Source organism: Ranitomeya variabilis, chromosome 8, assembly GCF_051348905.1.
Source record: "Ranitomeya variabilis isolate aRanVar5 chromosome 8, aRanVar5.hap1, whole genome shotgun sequence".
Taxonomy (NCBI): domain Eukaryota; kingdom Metazoa; phylum Chordata; class Amphibia; order Anura; family Dendrobatidae; genus Ranitomeya; species Ranitomeya variabilis.
The window spans coordinates 81025618-81045671 of NC_135239.1; positions in this window are offsets into that span (position 1 = coordinate 81025618).

The window sequence follows — 20054 nt, forward strand, 5'->3', positions numbered from 1 at the left end:
TCCTTACGGGTGCCAAAGCGGAGGCTGCAGGATCCGCAGTCTTCCCCCTCCCTCTCCCTCTTTGGACCGTACGGGGAATCTCTTCCTCAGAGCTGCTCCCACCACCTTCCTGTCCCTGACGCCAAGATGGGTCAAGGACCTCGTCATCCACACTACCCTCTGCCCCCAACTGCTCCTCCCGGGTAGTCTCAGCAGCAGAGCACGCACCAGTAAGTGGCACCTGAGTGTCATCATCAGCTGATGCGGCCTGCGATGTGGTGAACGGAGCCACTGGCCCACCCGCCTCTTCAGACTCAGAGAGAAAAAGCTGTTGGGCATCACTGCACCCTGCCTCTTCTTCCATTTCTCCAATGCTGCTTGGCTGGCCCCCTGTTTCCAAGCCAAGAGATTCAGAGAACAGAAGTAGAGACGGCTCCTGTCCTGGGCTCTCTGTCTGCCTGGGCAATTTGGCAGGTGGTGAAGAGACAGATGGCTGCTCTCCAGTGCTCTGTGTCTGAGAGGATGTGGCACTAATGGAAGTTGATGCATTAGCTGCCATCCATCCCACAACGGCTTCAATTTGGTCTTCACGCAGCAGCGGTGTACGGCGCTCGGCGACAAAGCTGCGCATGAACGACTGTTCCCTCGTGAAAGTGGGTGCTGATGAGTCACCGGTGCCCGCAGCGGGCACAGAATCCCCACGTCCCCTCCCTGCTCCGCGCCCACGCCCACGTGCCTTACTCACTGCCTTCTTCATCGTGGTTGACTGATAAAGAAAAGCAGAAAAGTACTAACGGCTTTGTGTGCTTATTCCTGAAAAACTCCTCCTAACAGGTATAAGAAACACTAATTAGCTAAAGTGTGGACTAGACTTTAATATGAGTTAATGTGGCCTACACAAATGTAAAGTGGTGTAACTGGTGTGTTTGGTGAACTTTATTATTTATTTCTTTTTTGGGGGCTGAACTGACAACGGATAGAGCTGCAGTCACACGGAGACCGTGCAGACAGACGTTAACGGCGCTGTAAGGCCCAAAAACCCTCCTCTACTTTATCCTATGTAGTGTTTTTCCACAAATTAGCTGGAGACGGGTGGAAAGACACTAATAGGATTTTTTTAAATTAATTAGCAGCAGACTACAGTACTTGAAAAAAAATTAAAATTGATTTGGCGGTATGACGCAGTTAACAACCCTGAGCTGGAGACAACCAAGCTACGGCTGCTCACAGACTACAGGGCGAGCTGCAGTCACACGGAGACCGTGCAGACAGCCGTAAACGGCGCTGCAAGGCCCAAAAACCCTCCTCTACTTTATCCTATGTAGTGTTTTTCCACAAATTAGCTGGAGACGGGTGGAAAGACACTAATAGGATTTTTTTAAATTAATTAGCAGCAGACTACAGTACTTGAAAAAAAATTAAAATTGATTTGGCGGTATGACGCAGTGAACAACCCTGAGCTGGAGACAACCAGGCTATAGCTGCTCACAGACTACAGGGCGAGCTGCAGTCACACGGAGACCGTGCAGACAGCCGTAAACGGCGCTGCAAGGCCCAAAAACCCTCCTCTACTTTATCCTATGTAGTGTTTTTCCACAAATTAGCTGGAGACGGGTGGAAAGACACTAATAGGATTTTTTTAAATTAATTAACAGCAGACTACAGTACTTGAAAAAAAATTAAAATTGATTTGGCGGTATGACGCAGTGAACAACCCTGAGCTGGAGACAACCAAGCTACGGCTGCTCACAGACTACAGGGCGAGCTGCAGTCACACGGAGACCGTGCAGACAGCCGTAAACGGCGCTGCAAGGCCCAAAAACCCTCCTCTACTTTATCCTATGTAGTGTTTTTCCACAAATTAGATGGAGACGGGTGGAAAGACACTAATAGGAATTATTTGAAAAAATGTGCAGCAGCCTGCACTACTTCAAAAAAAAAAAAAAAAAAGGACAGTATGAGGCAATGAACCACCCTCCCTGAACTGAATACAACCAGCTATGGATGGCCTATGTGGCTGCACTCAGACTAGAGAGTGGGCTGCACTCACACACACACACACAGAGAGACCTTGCAGATCGCTGTGAAAACAGCGCTACAAGGCAAAAGCAAGGTGAATAGTAGGTGAACACAGCGGTTGCTAAATTAGCCTTTGGAAAGCACAAAGAAGCAAATCGCTATCTCTAAACTGTCCCTCAGTCAGCAAACAGCGTCCTGTCACTAACTGAATTCACAGCAGAGTGATCGCAAAATGGCGCCAGCGACTTTTAAACTGCATCATGACATCATTTCAGCAGCCAATCACAGCCTTGCCAGTACTTTCATGCCCTCCATGCTAAACAGGATGTGCCCACACTTGGAATCTTTCTCATTGGCTGAATTTCTGAATTTTGAATCATGGAACTTCCGATTCCGGTATCCGATACGCGCCAAGTATCGGAATCCCGGTATCGGAATTCCGATACCGCTAGTATCGGCCGATACCCGATACTTGCGGTATCGGAATGCTCAACACTAATCATGACACCAAACAGCACAGTGACCACTTCACCATTTAAATAGGCAGACAGACTGATGCTGTGTTGCTGATTAGATGACACACCTTAGTTTAACATATCTTTATGGTCAAATTACTTTCAATCTTTTCTAGGGCTACCATCATTTTTTTCCAGGCCATTTTCTATTCAGCCACAATTGAAATGTCTGATTCCGTTTGGTTGATATTCAGTAAATGTACAGTAAATAGAATATTACTTTTGTAAATTTCAAGTTATTTCAGTGACCATTGAGGGTTTTGATTACATTACGAGAAGGGTACAAACAATTTTGTGTATGTAGAGAAACCAAAGGGTGGCTGCTCAAAGCCAAGAACCGAAAAAGGGAGTGCAGGATGCAGGGAAAATCTTAATAAAATATATATCAATCCAAAAGAGAACAAGAAAGCATAAGCCAAACTAAAATACAAAAATCTTTATTTACAAATAATTCTAAAATAGATAAGATAAAACTAGAGACACAATTACAAGGAAACTGCCTACCAGAGACATATACCGGTTCCTAGTAAGCCACAAACAAAATAAAAAAAGGATCACTCAAAAGCCTATTTCCAATATAGGATGTCCTGATGCAGTTTGAAAAAAAATATTATATGTATATATATATATATATATATATATATATATATATATATATATATACAGTACAGACCAAAAGTTTGGACACACTTTCTCATTTAAAGATTTTTCTGTATTTTCATGACTATGAAAATGTTATATTCACACTGAAGGCATCAAAACTATGAATTAACACATGTGGAATTATATACTTAACCAAAAAGTGTGAAACAACTGAAATTCTGTCTTATATTCTAGGTTCTTCAAAGTAGCCACCTTTTGCTTTGATGACTGCTTTGCACACTCTTGGCATTCTATTGATGAGCTTCAAGAGGTAGTCACCAGGAATGGTCTTCCAACAATCTTGAAGGAGTTCACAGAGATGCTTAGCACTTGTTGGCCCTTTTGCCTTCACTCTGCGGTCCAGCTCACCCCAAACCATCTCGATTGGGTTCAGGTTTGGTGACTGTGGAGTCCAGGTCATCTGGCGTAGCACCCCATCACTCTCCTTCTTAGTCAAATAGCCCTTACACAGCCTGGAGGTATGTTTGGGGTCATTGTCCTGTTGAAAATTAAATGATGGTCCAACTAAACGCAAACCGGATGGAATAGCATGCTGCTGCAAGATGCTGTGGTAGCCATGCTGGTTCAGTATGCCTTCAATTTTGAATAAATCCCCAACAGGGTCACCAGCAAAGCACCCCCACACCATCACACCTCCTCCTCCATGCTTCACGGTGGGAACCAGGCATGTAGAGTCCATCCGTTCACCTTTTCTGCGTTGCACAAAGACATGGTGGTTGGAACCAAAGATCTCAAATTTGGACTCATCAGACCAAAGCACAGATTTCCACTGGCCTAATGTCCATTCCATGTGTTCTTTAGCCCAAACAAGTTCTTCTGCTTCTTGCCTGTCCTTAGCAGTGGTTTCCTAGCAGCTATTTTACCATGAAGGCCTGCTGCACAAAGTCACCTCTTAAGGCTACTTTCACACTAGTCCGTCGGTACGGGCTGTCGCAAACCGTCGGCCCGACATACCGACGGACAGTGTGTTAATGTAGCACAACGTGGGCAGTGGATGCAGTTCTACAATGCATCCGCTGCCCATTGTGAGTTCCGGGGAGGAGGGGGCGGAGTTTCAGCCGCGCATGTGCGGTCAAAAATGGCGGACCCGACGCACAAAAAAGTTACATTGAACATTTTTTTGATACAACGTGTGGCCATACGTCGCAATTTGTCGCTAATGCAAGTCTATGGAGAAAAAACGCATCCTGCGGGCAACTTTGCAGGATGCTTTTTTTCTCCAAAATGACGCATTGCGACGTCCGTCACTCGACGCTAGTGTGAAAGTAGCCTTACAGTTGTTGTAGAGATGTGTCTGCTGCTAGAACTCTGTGTGGCATTGACCTGGTCTCTAATCTGAGCTGCTGTTTACCTGCGATTTCTGAGGTTGGTGACTCAGATAAACTTATCCTCAGGAGCAGAGGTGACTCTTGGTCTTCCTTTCCTGGGGTGGTCCTCATGTGAGCCAGTTTCTTTGTAGCGCTTGATGGTTTTTGCCACTGCACTTGGGGACACTTTCAAAGTTTGCCCAATTTTTCGGATTGACTGACTTTCATTTCTTAAAGTAATGATGGCCACTCGTTTTTCTTTACTGAGCTGCTTTTTTCTTGCCATAATACAAATTCTAACAGTCTATTCAGTAGGACTATCAGCTGTGTATCAACCAGACTTCTGCACAACACAACTGATGGTCCCAACACCATTTATAAGGCAAGAAATCCCACTTATTAAACCTGACAGGGCACATCTGTGAAGTGAAAACCATTCCCGGTGACTACCTCTTGAAGCTCATCAAGAGAATGCCAAGAGTGTGCAAAGCAGTCATCAAAGCAAAAGGTGGCTACTTTGAAGAACCTAGAATATAAGACATAATTTCAGTTGTTTCACACTTTTTTGTTAAGTTAAGTATATAATTCCACATGTGTTAATTCATAGTTTTGATGCCTTCAGTGTGAATGTCCAATTTTCATAGTAATGAAAATACAGAAAAATCTTTAAATGTGAAGGTGTGTCCAAATTTTTGGTCTGTACTGTATATATATATATATATAGTTAGTAAGGAGTGAGGACTCCTAAGAACTGAATGGCTTTCTGTGAGTCTGAAGCCATGTGCACACGTTCAGGATTTTTCGCGTTTTTTTCGCGTTTTTTCGCTATAAAAACGTGATAAAAACGCGAAAAAAACGCTAACATATGCCTCCTATTATTTACAGTGTATTCCGCATTTTTTGTGCAAATGTTGCGATTTTTTCCGCGAAAAAATTGCATCGCGGAAAAAAAAGCAACATGTTCATTAAAAATGCGGAATTGCGAGGATTCCGCACACCTAGGAGTCCATTGATCTGCTTACTTCCTGCACGGGGCTGTGCACACCATGCGGGAAGTAAGCAGATTATGTGCGGTTGGTACCCAGGGTGGAGGAGAGGAGACTCTCCTCCACGCACTGGGCACCATATAATTGGTAAAAAAAAAAAGAATTAAAATAAAAAATAGTCCTATACTCACCCTCGATGTCTTCCCGCCTCACCGCTGCATGCTGCCGCTTCGGTTCCTATAGCTGCTTTGCGGTGAAGGACCTGCCGATGACGTCACTGTCTTGTGATTGGTCGTGAGCGGTCATGTGACCGCTCACGTGACCGCTCACATGACCGCGACGTCATGGAAGGTCCTGCGCGCACACACCAGCTATAGGAAGAGGAACGGACGCCGCTAATGAGATGTCTGGGTGAGTATAACCATTTTTTTTATTTTTTAAATTATTTTTAAACATTCTATCTTTTACTATAGATGCTGCATAAGCTGCATCTATAGTAAAAAGATGGTCACACTTGTCAAACGCTATGTTTGACAAGTGTGACCAACCTGTCAGTCAGTTTTCCAAGTGATGCTACAGATCGCTTGGAAAACTTTAGCATTCTGCAAGCTAATTACGCTTGCAGAATGCTAAAAAAAACGCGAAAAAAAAACGGAAAAAAAACGCAAAAAAAAAAATGCGGATTTCTTGCAGAAAATTTCCGGTTTTCTTCAGGAAATTTCTGCAAGAAATCCGGACGTGTGCACATACCCTGATATTCAGCGTCCAAAGGGTACGTTTATTCACTAACAGTCTAATCAGGACTAATCCTACTTATGCTGTGTATTGACAACCGCTGGGAATACAAAGGGTTATGCATATCATTAACATAAGCTGTATAAAGTGCATAGTGCTTGTAAATAAGCGTGTCTGAATAGACTACAGCAGCCGCATAGACATTCAAAAGGTGCTAGTATACATATAATTCCAAGGACCAATATCCTGTACATAAATATATAACACAGCAAGAAATTAAAGCAGGTAAATAGCAGCAAAGGTAAGTGAAGGTAAGTTTAGTGTATAGGCTGAGAGATAAATGAAGTACAGATTCCCGACGCACGTTTCGCATTTTGCTTCTTCCTGGTTGGCTCTCTCTTTCTCTAATTATAAAGTGTATTATTTTCACATGTAACATTCATTTATAAAGTAAATAATGAAGTGATGGTTACTCTTCAGGGTATATATTATGCTACATTATCAAAAAAACTTTATAAGACTTAATGTATAAAGATTTTCTGGACAATCACATGTACCTTATTTCAACATGCTATGTTCCCTATCTTTCTTCTTTGCTATTTAACAGCCAATCTAGTGTAACACCTGTGGGGGAGATTGGGGTACAGAAACTGAGTCTGATAGACAGTGTTTCTCAGTAAGAGACATTAATCACTGCTTAGCTGCATTGTCTTGGCAACCTGGAAGTGGAGGAGAATCAGCAGAAGATAAAACTGATTGGCTGATCAAGTTGAAGAAGGGAGAAGGAGACAATACTGGAAGACATGAGGTTGGTCAGCCATTATTGAGGAGACACAGCAATGAACCAGAAGGAGAGCATAGTGCGCGGATTGATAGCCCTGCAGCTCCATGTGAGAAGACAGTGAGCTTTGGAGCTGCACTACAACTACAGACCAGGCAGGTTGCCTAGGGTAGCAACTGAATCCTGAAGCTCCAGGCTGGAACCCTGTGTTACTGCAGAACTGCCACATCAAAGAGTGAGTAGATTGCTGTGACTTGTGGTTCCACTGGGGACAAGTATATAACCGCTATCTATTAGGCAGCATTGCTGAGACTTGTGGTTCAACACACTTGGAGTTATAATAGGACCCTCTGTGGAGAGAATCTTGTTCATATGGCATTATGTGCACCAACAGATTCTGCATGCGCACAGTTGCAAATTTTTATTCATCACATAGTGGACTGTGTTGAGAACAATAAAACATAAAAATGATTAACGTATATCAAAATTAATATCCCATGAGGGTCTGGATTTAGAATGATACTCAAAATCAAAAGTGGAAAATCAAATTACAGGCTGATTCAAATTCAGTGGAAATGCTTCAAGACAAGGAAATGATGCTCAGTATTGGGGGTGGCCTCCACATGCCTGTATGACCTCCCTACAATGCCTGGACATGCTAGTCATGAGGAGGCAGATGTTCTCCTGAGGTATCTCCTCCAAGACCTGGATTAAAGCATCAGTCAACTCCAGCACAGTCTGTGGTGCAGCATGGCGTTGGTGGAAGGAATGATTCATGATGTTCCAGATGTGCTCAACTGGATACTAGGTTTGAGGAATGGGTAGGCCAGTCCATAGCATGAATGCCGTCATCGTGCAGGAGCTGCTAACACTTCAGCCATATGAGGCCTAGCATTGTCATGCATCAGAAGTAAACCAGGGCCCACTGCAACCTGCATATGGTCTCACAATGGGTCTGAGGAGCTCATCCGGATTTCTAATGGCAGTCAGGGTACATCTGGCTAGCACCTGGAGGGCTGTGCAGCCCTGGAAAGAAATGCCTATCCACACCACTACTGACCCACTGCCAAACTCATCATGCTGGAGGATAATAACGGTAGCAGAATGTTCTCCATGGAGTCTCCAGACTCTTTGACATCTGTCACATATGCTCAGTGTGAGCATGCTGTTATCCATAAAGAGCACAGGGTGCCAATGTTGAATTTGCCAATCTTGATGTTCTCAGGCAAATTCCAATTGCCCTGCACAGTGTTGGACTGTAAGCACAACACCCTCTTGTGAATGTGGGGTCCTCATACCACCCTTATGAACTCAGTTTCTGACAGTTGGAGCAGACACATGGATGTTATTGGCCTGCTGGAGGTAATTTTGCAGGGCTCTGTCACTGCTTCTACTGTTCCTTTTTGTACAAATGAGGAGATAGTGGTCCTGCTGCTGGGGTGCCCTCCTACAGCTTCTCCATGTCTCCTGGTGTACTGGCCTGTCTCCTGGTATCAGCTCCAAGCTTTGGACACTGTGCTGACAGCCATAGCTACCCTTCTTAACACAGCTCACATTGATGTGTCATCCTAGATGAGCTGCACAACCTGAGCAACTTTTGTGGGTTGTAGACACTACCTCATGCTAATGAACAGTACCTTTAGGGGTGAGAGCAATGACAAAATGCAAAAGTGACCAAAACAACAGACAGAAAGGATGAGAACAGAGAAATGGTCAGTGGCCACCCCTTACAGAACCACTCTTTTATTGGGATTGTCTTGCTAGTTCTACCTGTTGTCTGTTCTATTTGTATAACAGAAGGAAAAATTGATTTACAATCGGTGTTGCTTCATAACTGGACAGGTTGATTTCACAGAAGTGTGATTGACTTTCAGTTACATTGCATTGTTTTAGAGTTTCCTTTATTTTTTTGAGCAGTGTATATAAAGATTTTTTGGATAATCTCATGTAACTTATTTCCATATGCTATGTGCCCTATTTTTCTTCTTTGTTATGTAACAGCTACTCTGCCATCTACAAGTGAAAAATAAAGGTGAAAAAAGTCTTTAGTTTACAAATAAATATTAAAATATAGCTAAATATTACCCAAAGGGCAAAGAAAAAAATATATACTTTGCTTGTGCGAAACAGTTAGAACCAGATACTGTATTATCTATGGTCCGTGATGAGTCCTTCGCTGCACAGGAGCATTGATTAAGGTCATTTTTATAGTAATTTATATTATTTTGTTATTACTGAATTTTTTCATAGACCAGAAAATATGATGATTTAAGTGTGCATTTTATTTTAACTTGATAATTATAAATCTATGTGATCACTATTTGACTATTACGCTGGTAGGGTTATTGTTCCAACTTACATTGTGATTGACCATGACTTATTGAAGGGCTTGATAAACCCTTACACTGTGTACACTACATTTACGTCTGGTAAGGACCTCTGTGTGTATCAAAATGTTGCATTTTTTTTATTGTAGCTATTACTACTTGAATCATATTTCTAAAATGATGTCGTTATCATTGTTATATTTTCATCAAGAGAATGCTAAGAGTGTGCAAAGCAGTCATAAAAGCAAAAGGTGACTACTTTGAAGAGCCTAGAATATAATACATACTTTCAGTTGTTTCACACTTTTTTGTTAAGTATATAATTTCACATGTGTTAATTCATAGTTTTGATGCCTTCAGTGTGAATTTACAATTTTCATAGTAATGAAAATACAGAAAAATCTATAAATGAGGTGTGTCCAAACTTTTGGTCTGTACTGTATGTATATACCGTATATACTCGAGTATAAGCCGAGATTTTCAGCCCAAATTTTTGGGCTGAAAGTGCCCCTCTCGGCTTATACTCGAGTCATGATCGGTGGTGGGGTCGGCGGGTGAGGACTGTCATATACTCACCTAGTTCCGGCGATCCTGACGCTCCCCCTGCCCGTCCCACGGTCTTCGGTGCCGCAGCTCTTCCCCTGTTCAGCGGTCACGTGGGACCGCTCACTAGAGAAATGAATAGGCTGCTCCACCTCCCATAGGGGCGGAGCCGCCTATTCATTTCTCTAATGAAGCGGTGCCGGTGACCGCTGATAGAGGAAGAGCTGCGGCACCGGAGACCAGCTGTCTGGGGGAAGGAGCGGGACGCCGGGAGCAGGTAAGTATGACATATTTACCTGTCCACGTTCCACACGCCGGGCGCCGCGCCATCTTCCCGGCGTCTCTCCGCACTGACTGTTCAGGTCAGAGGGCGCGATGACGCATATAGTGTGCGCCGCCCTCTGCCTGATCAGTCAGTGCAGAGAGACGCCGGGACGGGACGCCGAGGAGCTGCAAGCAAGACAGGTGAGTATGTGGTTTTTTTTTATTGCAGCAGCAGCAGCAATGGCACAGCTTTATGTGGAGCATCTATGGGGCAACGGTGCAGAGCACTATATGGCACAGCTATGGGGCAACGGTGCAGAGCACTATATATATGGCACAGCTATGGGGCAATGGTGCAGAGCATTATATATATGGCACAGCTATGGGGCAACGGTGCAGAACACTATATATATGGCACAGCTATGGGGCAACGGTGCAGAGCATTATATATATGGCACAGCTATGGGGCAATGGTGCAGAGCATTATATATATGGCACAGCTATGGGGCAATGGTGCAGAGCATTATATATATGGCACAGCTATCGGGCAACGGTGCAGAGCATTATACATATATGGCACGGCTATGGGGCAACGGTGCAGAGCATTATATATATGGCACAGCTATGGGGCAATGGTGCAGAGCATTATATATATGGCACAGCTATCGGGCAACGGTGCAGAGCATTGTATATATGGCACAGCTTTATGTGGAGTATCTGTGGGGCCATAATGAACGGTGCAGAGCATTATATGTGGCACAGCTTTATGTGGAGCATCTATGGGGCCATAATGAACGGTATGGAGCATCTCTTTTTAATTTTGAAATTCACCGGTACCTGCTGCATTTTCCACCCTAAGCTTCCACTTTCTGGAAAAAGATCTTTGCAAATTTCGGAGTGATTTAGAGGAAATGAAAAGAAAAAAATGGAGTAGGGACACAAGTGACTATGAAAATGGCCAGGTGTACACATGGCAGAGTGATAATGCCAGGATGCCATGGAGGAAGAGAGGTCATTCCAAGAACAGAGGGACATGTAATACTAACAATGTATGGTCTGGTAATAAATTTGTTTTTAATAGATCTGACGGAAGGAATGGAAAACGCAAAAGAAGGGGAGGCAAGCGCCACCACCGGAACAAAAAAGAAAATGGAAAAGAGCAAGCCTCAAAGACAACCGAACCTCAGGAAGAGGGATCTGAACTAGTAATCAACATTTCGCATAAGGTATTGACAGATATGGAAGTAGCGGTACTTAGCAAGGGACTATCATTTAGCCCAAGCTCACATGTGGATTGGTTTGGGCTACAATTGGACTTGGGACAGTTTTTTAGGAGAATTAAATTGAAGGAGTGGTTCTTTGACAAGGATCTCTCAGGGAAAGAAAAAACAAGTGAATTTGATCTTAAGGGGGTTGAGTTGAGGAAGGAGAGTAATTTTAGTCCTCCAACAAGTTCCAGTGTAGTGGAGGCATTTGAAAAGGCAGTGCTTATGGACGTCGAGACTTTGAGGAGTAAAACTGTAAAGGGATATAAATATCCTAATATCTTGAAAGAGGAGTATGCAGCATTGCAGGATCTTGTCCATGACGGCGACATCGTAATCAAACCCGCTGATAAGGGGGGCGCTGTCGTCGTCATGGACAAGGCAATGTATGTAAATGAAATTAGGAGACAGTTATAGGATGAAAGTGTGTATTGTCAAATGGAGCATGACCCCAAATATAATATTGGTAGAGAGATCAAAATGATACTAAAAGAAGCATTGGAAGGAGGCATTATAGATCAGGATTTACAAGAGTACTTATTAGTTGAAAACCCACGGACTCCAGTCCTATACGTAATACCGAAAATACACAAGACCTTAGACAACCCACCGGGTCGCCCGATTATATCGGGGGTAGGGTCAATTTTTAACAAAATGGGTATCTTCTTAGATAAAGTATTCAACCCCATTGTGAAGAATGGAAAATCATATGTAAGGGATACAACGGATTTGCTTAATAGGTTAGAAGGGGTTAGATTGGACCAAGAGGTAATTTTAGCCTCCTTTGACGTTGTATCATTGTATACATCTATAGACCATGAACGGGGATTAAAGGCAATAGAAAAGAAGTTAAATATAGCTGAATATACCACGGAAGGAAGGACGTTCATATTGAAACTGCTGGAAACTATACTTAGGCGAAATTATTTTTTATTTGGGGATGTTTTTTATATGCAAAAACGAGGAACGGCAATGGGGGCCAACATGGCCCCCTCGTATGCGAATTTGGTGATGGAAGTGCTGGAGGAGGAGCACATCTACACGTCCAGCCACTTCCAGCATGTGCTGGTTTGGTGGAGGTACGTGGATGATGTGTTCCTCCTCTGGACAGGATCACAGGACACTTTGGAGGAATTCCTCAATTTCCTAAATACTATAGATCAGACGATCAAATTCACGTTGGTGTCGTCTAGAGTAGAAATACAATTCCTAGACGTACTAATTAAACAAATAGAGAATAAATTGACCACTACCTTGTTTGTAAAAAGTACCGATAGAAATAATTTGCTAGCGTACGATAGCCAACACCCACGCAGCATGGTCAGGTCTATACCACTTGGCCAGTTGCTTAGAGTGCGACGAATTGTTCAGAGTGAAGATGAGGTGGATATGGTAATGGATTCCCTCCTAAGAAAATTTCAAAATAGGGGTTATCCAAGAGAACTTCTGGCGAATACTAAGGAGAGGGTTCTAAAATTGGATAGAAGAGAATTAATTAAAAAGAAAACAAATAATAGGGGGGTAAAAAATCTGGAACGGATACCAATGGTAACAATGTATGTAGAAGAGAGTAGGGAAATTGGTAATATCATAAAAAAACACTGGGGGATGTTAACAAAATGCCTCCCAGGTATAAAAGAATTCAAAAGACCACCTCTATTCTCATATAGGAAAAATAAAAATATTAAAGATTACCTAGTTAAATCAGATATAGGATCATTCAAAAGAGGTACCCAAATAACCCTGACAGGTAAAAATAGAGAGGGGTGTTTTCCATGTTTGGGATGCGTTAATTGTGTGCACATGATAAAAGGGTCCACATTCCAGCATCCAGAAACAAAAAAAGTGTATCGGATCAAGCAATATCTAACGTGTAATGCAGACCATGTTATTTACTTACTAATGTGCCCGTGCAATCTATGGTACATAGGAGAGACTACATGTGAGTTTAAAGTTAGGATGAATCAACATAGGTACACAATTAGAAAGAAAAGAACAGACCTTCCTGTTCCCAAACACTTTACAGAGTATAACCATTCTGAGAGGGATCTTAAATGCAAAATCATAGATGCAGTACCTATCCAAAGGAGAGGTGGCGATAGGGAGCAAATTTTAAAGAAAAAAGAACTCATGTGGATTTATGAGTTAAATACCCTTAAACCTAAGGGGCTAAATGTGGATTTTAACATAAATGCCATTTATTCAAGATAAATATGTGTTCCTTATTGATCAGTTGATGTGAAGATTTTTTGGTATTATATTAGAGATATTTCCTGTTACGGAATATTTTTAATTAGTGTACATTTTGTTTTTATTTCTTAGATGTACCAACCTTTGAAGACGTGTACCATGTGGAGCATATCGGTGTGGGGGATGGATAAAAAAATAAAAAAATTAAATTTAAAGAGATTTTTTTATCTTTAATAAAATAATATATAGTAGAAAGAAATTTATGAGTTTGTCATTGGTTAATTATTGTAATATACCGCATGTGAACTGATGGCGGCAAGGCCAAGTAAGATATGTTGTAATCATAATAAAATATAACTAGGACTAAGGTGTTACTACCTTATGTAGTGTTGCTGCGGTATATTGACCTGAAGAGGTTAATTGCCATAGGCAAATTACTACATGACTCCCGGAGACAGCCTGAGTAAGGTGCCGTCCGGGGTGTCAGGGTGGGAAACTACACCTAGAGGAAGTCCATAAGGTGATGACTAGATTACATACGGAAGGATAAAGTGATTAATATGGCCATTAATAAATCAATAAGGAAATAGCCACAACCAATATGGCGTTGTAGACACGACACGCGCAAGCGCAGTCGGTGAATGACACACAATATGGCTGATTGGCCGGCTGGTTAGTTCACAGAGGTGACGCATTGGACATGCGCAGTAGGTCTCACTAGACGCCGAACAAACAGAATGGCGTCCCCCATGCCGAACATGCATCCACAAGGGTAAAGTAAAAACATTATACCCGTTAAGAACTGTACAGATTTATGAAAAGAAAATAATATGTTCTTTATATGTTTTTAATTAGCACAATAACACATGCACAATGGCACTTTAATTTGTAATGAAAAGCACCTTGCAGCAATTGAGGATTGTTAAGATATGTATAAAAATGGAGCACATGGACATATTCACTGCTTGAGAAAAGCTCATTGCGAGCTGAAACGTCGCCTTGAGATGTGATTAAATCCTGCACATTTTTTCACTTTGAAATATGGAGTGCTGCCTCTCTTTTTTTGATTATATTTGAACTTGGATGATCGGTGGACTGGTTATCTGGGGCCTTGCACCCAAAGATAAGTATATCTGTGCTGTTCATTTTTTTCACGATAGATAGATAGATAGATAGATAGATAGATAGATAGATAGATAGATAGATAGATAGATAGACACTATTGTGTTGCTATTATAAAATACATATGAATTTGGAATTTGACATTTTGTTCCTTGTGAATTACTATAGCTACAGGGCCTGGAGTGTGTAACTGTATAAATTAAATGTACTGGTCTGCCATTTCATGACAAATGAATTATAGCAATGCGCGTGTACTGAACCTGTGAAATACACAGTTCAAGGTAGGGCCAAGAACTTTGATAAATCGATGGTTGGAGAAGTATATCACAATAGCATTATTTAAATAAAATTAATAGCATTTCTGCCCTTGCTCCTAAAATCGCATGAAGTTGTCATCTCAAAGATTTGGCAGCCAATTAAACTGATGCACAAATTACATGCTAAATAGATTATACTGATTTCTTTTCTTGCTAATGAATGCAAAATCTTTTTTAGAATTGGCAAGGCTATGCTCATAATTACAGCATGCCTGAAGCACATGCAGTGCATCCTTTTGTAGTTTCCCATTCACATTCAGAAGCACTACTTTCATACTGTTCGTGATCCTATTTATTGTTTTATTGTGAATTTTATTTCTTATTCATAGATAAAAAATGGGTAAATTTCTTGTGTCCTTATTTGTCATTTCATAAGAAAATGTAGAGGATATGTTCTATAATTCACCATAACAAATTAACAGGCAGCATTAACACTAAACCTCTCAAGTGTTGCTTAGCAAATAGAGCAGGCCATTACATAAACATAAATATTGACTACTTCTGGACCAACCATATGCTATTAACGTCTGGGCAGTCCACACTTTACTCTGCACTGACATTCTAAAATGTCACTGCACAGTAAGCCGCTTGCAGGAAATCATACAGCTAAGGAGCAGGGAGCTGGCTTTCAGATACAGACAGACACTTCACAGCAAAAACAAATATGTTTTGTTACCATATTTACTTTTTCCATTGCGGTATACACAAGTAAACCCAGCCTGTTAACAGATTAGAAAAAACTAACAGTGCTTCCTCCTCATGATCAAGTGACTGGGTTTAAGGAAGAAACAGGAACTGCCTAGACAGCTTTGCTAGGCAGATAAAATAAAATAATGTAAAATGTTGATATGCACCCCTTCCCAAGGTCTTTTTTATATATAAAATAAATGAAAAATAAATAGAAAAGCATGAAAAAACATGTCCTATATTTAAAAATATTTTTTACAGAATGAGGAACCATAATTTTAAATAATTTGTGATCGTAAGAAAAAAAGATGTGAGAAATAGAGACAAGTTTGCTATTTTTCTTTACATGTTCCGCTAATGTCAGAAAAAATTACATGAAAAATTGAGCTCTATGTAAAAAAAGGAAAAAATTATTTGATTGTCCATACCAGAATTTTTTTTTACATCTGTTAAAATCGCCTCTATGATATAAAACTAAAGGGAAAATGGATGGGTGTGGAAGTGTTTAAATAAGACATATTGCAGTTGTTGGGAAAAAAAAACCATAAAAAGTGACAATTAGAGATGAGTGAGCACTAAGATGCTAGGATGCTCGGATGCTCATTACACAAACAGAGCATTCCTTCATCAGAAACTATGGAAAATCTGGGTAGGTTTTCAGAAACCACTGAACTTCCAAATTGACCTCATAGGCCAAGCATGGAATGTGTGTGAGCAAGCGTCACAGCATCCAATAGTTTACCCCCATTATCACACATGACCATTTCTGGTTGTAGGTTCAGCGGCAAGAGCCATATTTCTGTCTTGTTTGTTATTCCTTTCAATATCTCTGCCACAGTGTGTGGTTTGTGTATTAGACAAATTAGCTTCAGCAGAGCCTGTTGCCGCTTTACTGAGACAGTGCTGCCGAGCTTCCAGATTATGCAGATGACATGCTCTGAAATACCACCTCGGAGAATGAGGATGAAGAAGTGCAGGAGAGGTTGCAGGAACTGGTGTAGGAAACCCTGACAGAAGTAGTGCCAGCAATCCTCGGGGCCGGTAGCCCATGTGCCGTGCCCCGACCTCCACAATGTTCACCTAGTGTGCCATCAGGCAAATGTAGTGTCTCTGGCCTGAAGCGTTTGTCCACATGTCAGTAGTTAAGTGGACAATCTCAGTAACCGCGTTGATTAGGGCATAGGAGATTTTCCTGTTGTAGAAGGTGGGGTGTCATGGTTCCCAATGGCAAGGGAACGTAAGAAACATATAAATAACGAACGAGCTCTCGGGTGATGGAAACTCAAGTTGACCGTGAGCTAAATCTACCACACAACTAATAGTAGCCAGGGAGCATACCTACGGCTTCCTATATGCCACGCGCCAGCCGGAGGACTAACTACGCCTGGTAGAGGAAGAAACAGACCTGGCTTACCTCTAGGGAAATACCCCAAAAGATGATAGCAGCCCCCCACATGTAATAACGGTGAATTAAGAGGAAAAGACATACACAGTATGAAAGTAGATTTAGCAAAGAGAGGTCCACTTACTAGATAGCAGAAAGATACAAAAGAGGACTTCACGGTCAACTGAAAACCCTTTCAAAAACCATCCTGAAATTACTTTAAGACTCCTGTGTCAACTCATGACACAGGAGTGGCAATTTCAGCCCGCAAGAGCTTCCAGCTACAGAGAATTACAAAAACTGCAAACTGGACAAAAGATACAACACAAAAGGACAAAGTCCACTTAGCTGATCAGCAGACTAGTAGCAGGAACATGCAACCGAAGGCTCTGGTTACAATGATGACCGGCAAGGAAATGACTGGAGAGCAAGGCTAAATAGGAAACTCCCAAACGCTGATGGAAGCAGGTGAACAGAAGCAGCAAAGTGCAAACAAGTCACCAATACCACCAGCAACCACCAGGGGAGCCCAAAAAGCGGATACACAACAGTACCCTCCCCTTAAGGAGGGGGCACCGAACCCTCACAAGAACCGCCAGGGCGATCTGGATGAGCCCTATGAAAGGCACGAACCAAATCCGAGGCATGAACATCAGAGGCAGTTACCCAAGAATTATCTTCCTGACCATAGCCCTTCCATTTAACCAGATATTGAAGTCTCCGTCTGGAAATACGGGAGTCCAAGATCTTTTCTACCACGTACTCCAATTCACCCTCCACCAGCACAGGAGCAGGAGGTTCAGTAGAAGGAACCACCGGTACCTCATATCTCCGCAACAGCGACCGATGGAACACATTATGGATAGCGAAAGATGCCGGGAGGTCCAAACGAAAGGAGACAGGGTTAAGAATCTCCAAAATCCTATAAGGACCGATGAACCGAGGCTTAAATTTAGGAGAAGAAACCCTCATAGGGACAAAACGGGAAGACAACCACACCAAGTCCCCAACACGAAGGTGGGGGCCAACACGACGACGGCGGTTAGCAAACTGCTGAGTCCTCTCCTGGGACAATTCCAAATTATCCACCACTTGTCCCCAAATCTGATGCAACCGATCCACTACCGCATCCACTCCAGGACAATCCGAAGATTCAACCTGACCAGATGAAAAACGCGGATGAAACCCTGAATTGCAAAAGAAAGGAGAAACCAAAGTGGCAGAACTAGCCCGATTATTAAGAGCAAACTCCGCCAACGGCAGAAAGGCAACCCAATCATCCTGATCCGCAGACACAAAACACCTCAAATAAGTCTCCAAAGTTTGATTAGTTCGTTCCGTCTGGCCATTGGTCTGAGGATGGAATGCAGACGAAAAAGACAAATCAATGCCCAACCTGGCACAGACTGCCCGCCAAAATCTAGACACGAACTGGGTACCCCTGTCAGAAACGATGTTTTCCGGAATACCATGCAAGCGAACCACATTTTGAAAAAACAGAGGGACCAACTCAGATGAGGAAGGCAACTTAGGCAATGGCACCAAATGAACCATTTTAGAAAAACGGTCACACACCACCCAGATGACAGACATCTTCTGAGAAACAGGGAGGTCCGAGATAAAGTCCATAGAGATGTGCGTCCAAGGCCTCTTCGGAATAGGCAAGGGCAACAACAACCCACTAGCCCTAGAACAACAAGGCTTGGCCCGAGCACACACATCACAAGACTGCACAAAAACACGCACATCTCGAGACAGGGAAGGCCACCAGAAGGATCTAGCCACCAAATCTCTGGTGCCAAAAATTCCCGGATGACCTGCCAGAGTAGAAGAATGAACTTCCGAGATGACTCTAGTGGTCCACTCGTCAGGAACAAACAGTCTACCAGACGGACAACGATCAGGTCTATCCGCCTGAAATTCTTGCAAAGCACGTCGCAAATCTGGAGAGACAGCAGACAAAACCACTCCATCCTTAAGGACACCAGCAGGTTCAGAATTCCCAGGAGAGTCAGGCTCAAAACTCCTAGAAAGAGCATCTGCCTTCACATTCCTAGAACCCGGTAAGTACGAGACCACAAAATTAAACCAGGAAAAGAACAACGACCAACGTGCCTGTCTAGGATTCAGGCGCCTGGCAGACTCCAAATAAATTAAATTCTTGTGATCAGTCAAAACTACCACCTGATGTTTGGCACCCTCAAGCCAATGACGCCACTCCTCAAATGCCCACTTCATGGCCAAAAGCTCCCGATTACCAACATCATAGTTTCGCTCGGCGGCCGAAAATTTTCGCGAAAAGAACGCACAAGGTCTCATCACTGAGCAGTCGGAACTTTTCTGCGACAAAACCGCCCCCGCTCCGATCTCGGAAGCATCGACCTCAACCTGAAAGGGAAGAGAAACATCAGGCTGGCGCAACACAGGGGCAGACAAAAAGCGGCGCTTAAGCTCCCGAAAGGCCTCCACGGCAGCAGGGGACCAATTGGCAACATCAGCACCCTTTTTAGTCAAATCCGTCAGAGGTTTAGCAACGCCAGAAAAACCAGCTATAAATCGACGATAAAAATTAGCAAAGCCCAAGAATTTCTGGAGACTCTTCAGAGAAGTAGGCTGCGTCCAGTCGTAAATAGCCCGAACCTTGACAGGGTCCATCTCAATAGAAGAAGGGGAAAAAATGTACCCCAAAAAGGAAATTTTTTGAACCCCAAAAACACACTTTGAACCCTTTACACACAAAGAATTCTCCCGCAAAACCTGAAAAACCCTCCTGACCTGCTGAACATGAGACTCCCAGTCATCAGAAAAAATCAAAATATCATCCAAGTACACTATCATAAATTTATCCAAATATTCACGGAAAATATCATGCATTAAGGACTGAAAGACAGAAGGTGCATTAGAAAGGCCGAAAGGCATTACCAAATACTCAAAATGGCCCTCAGGCGTATTAAATGCGGTTTTCCACTC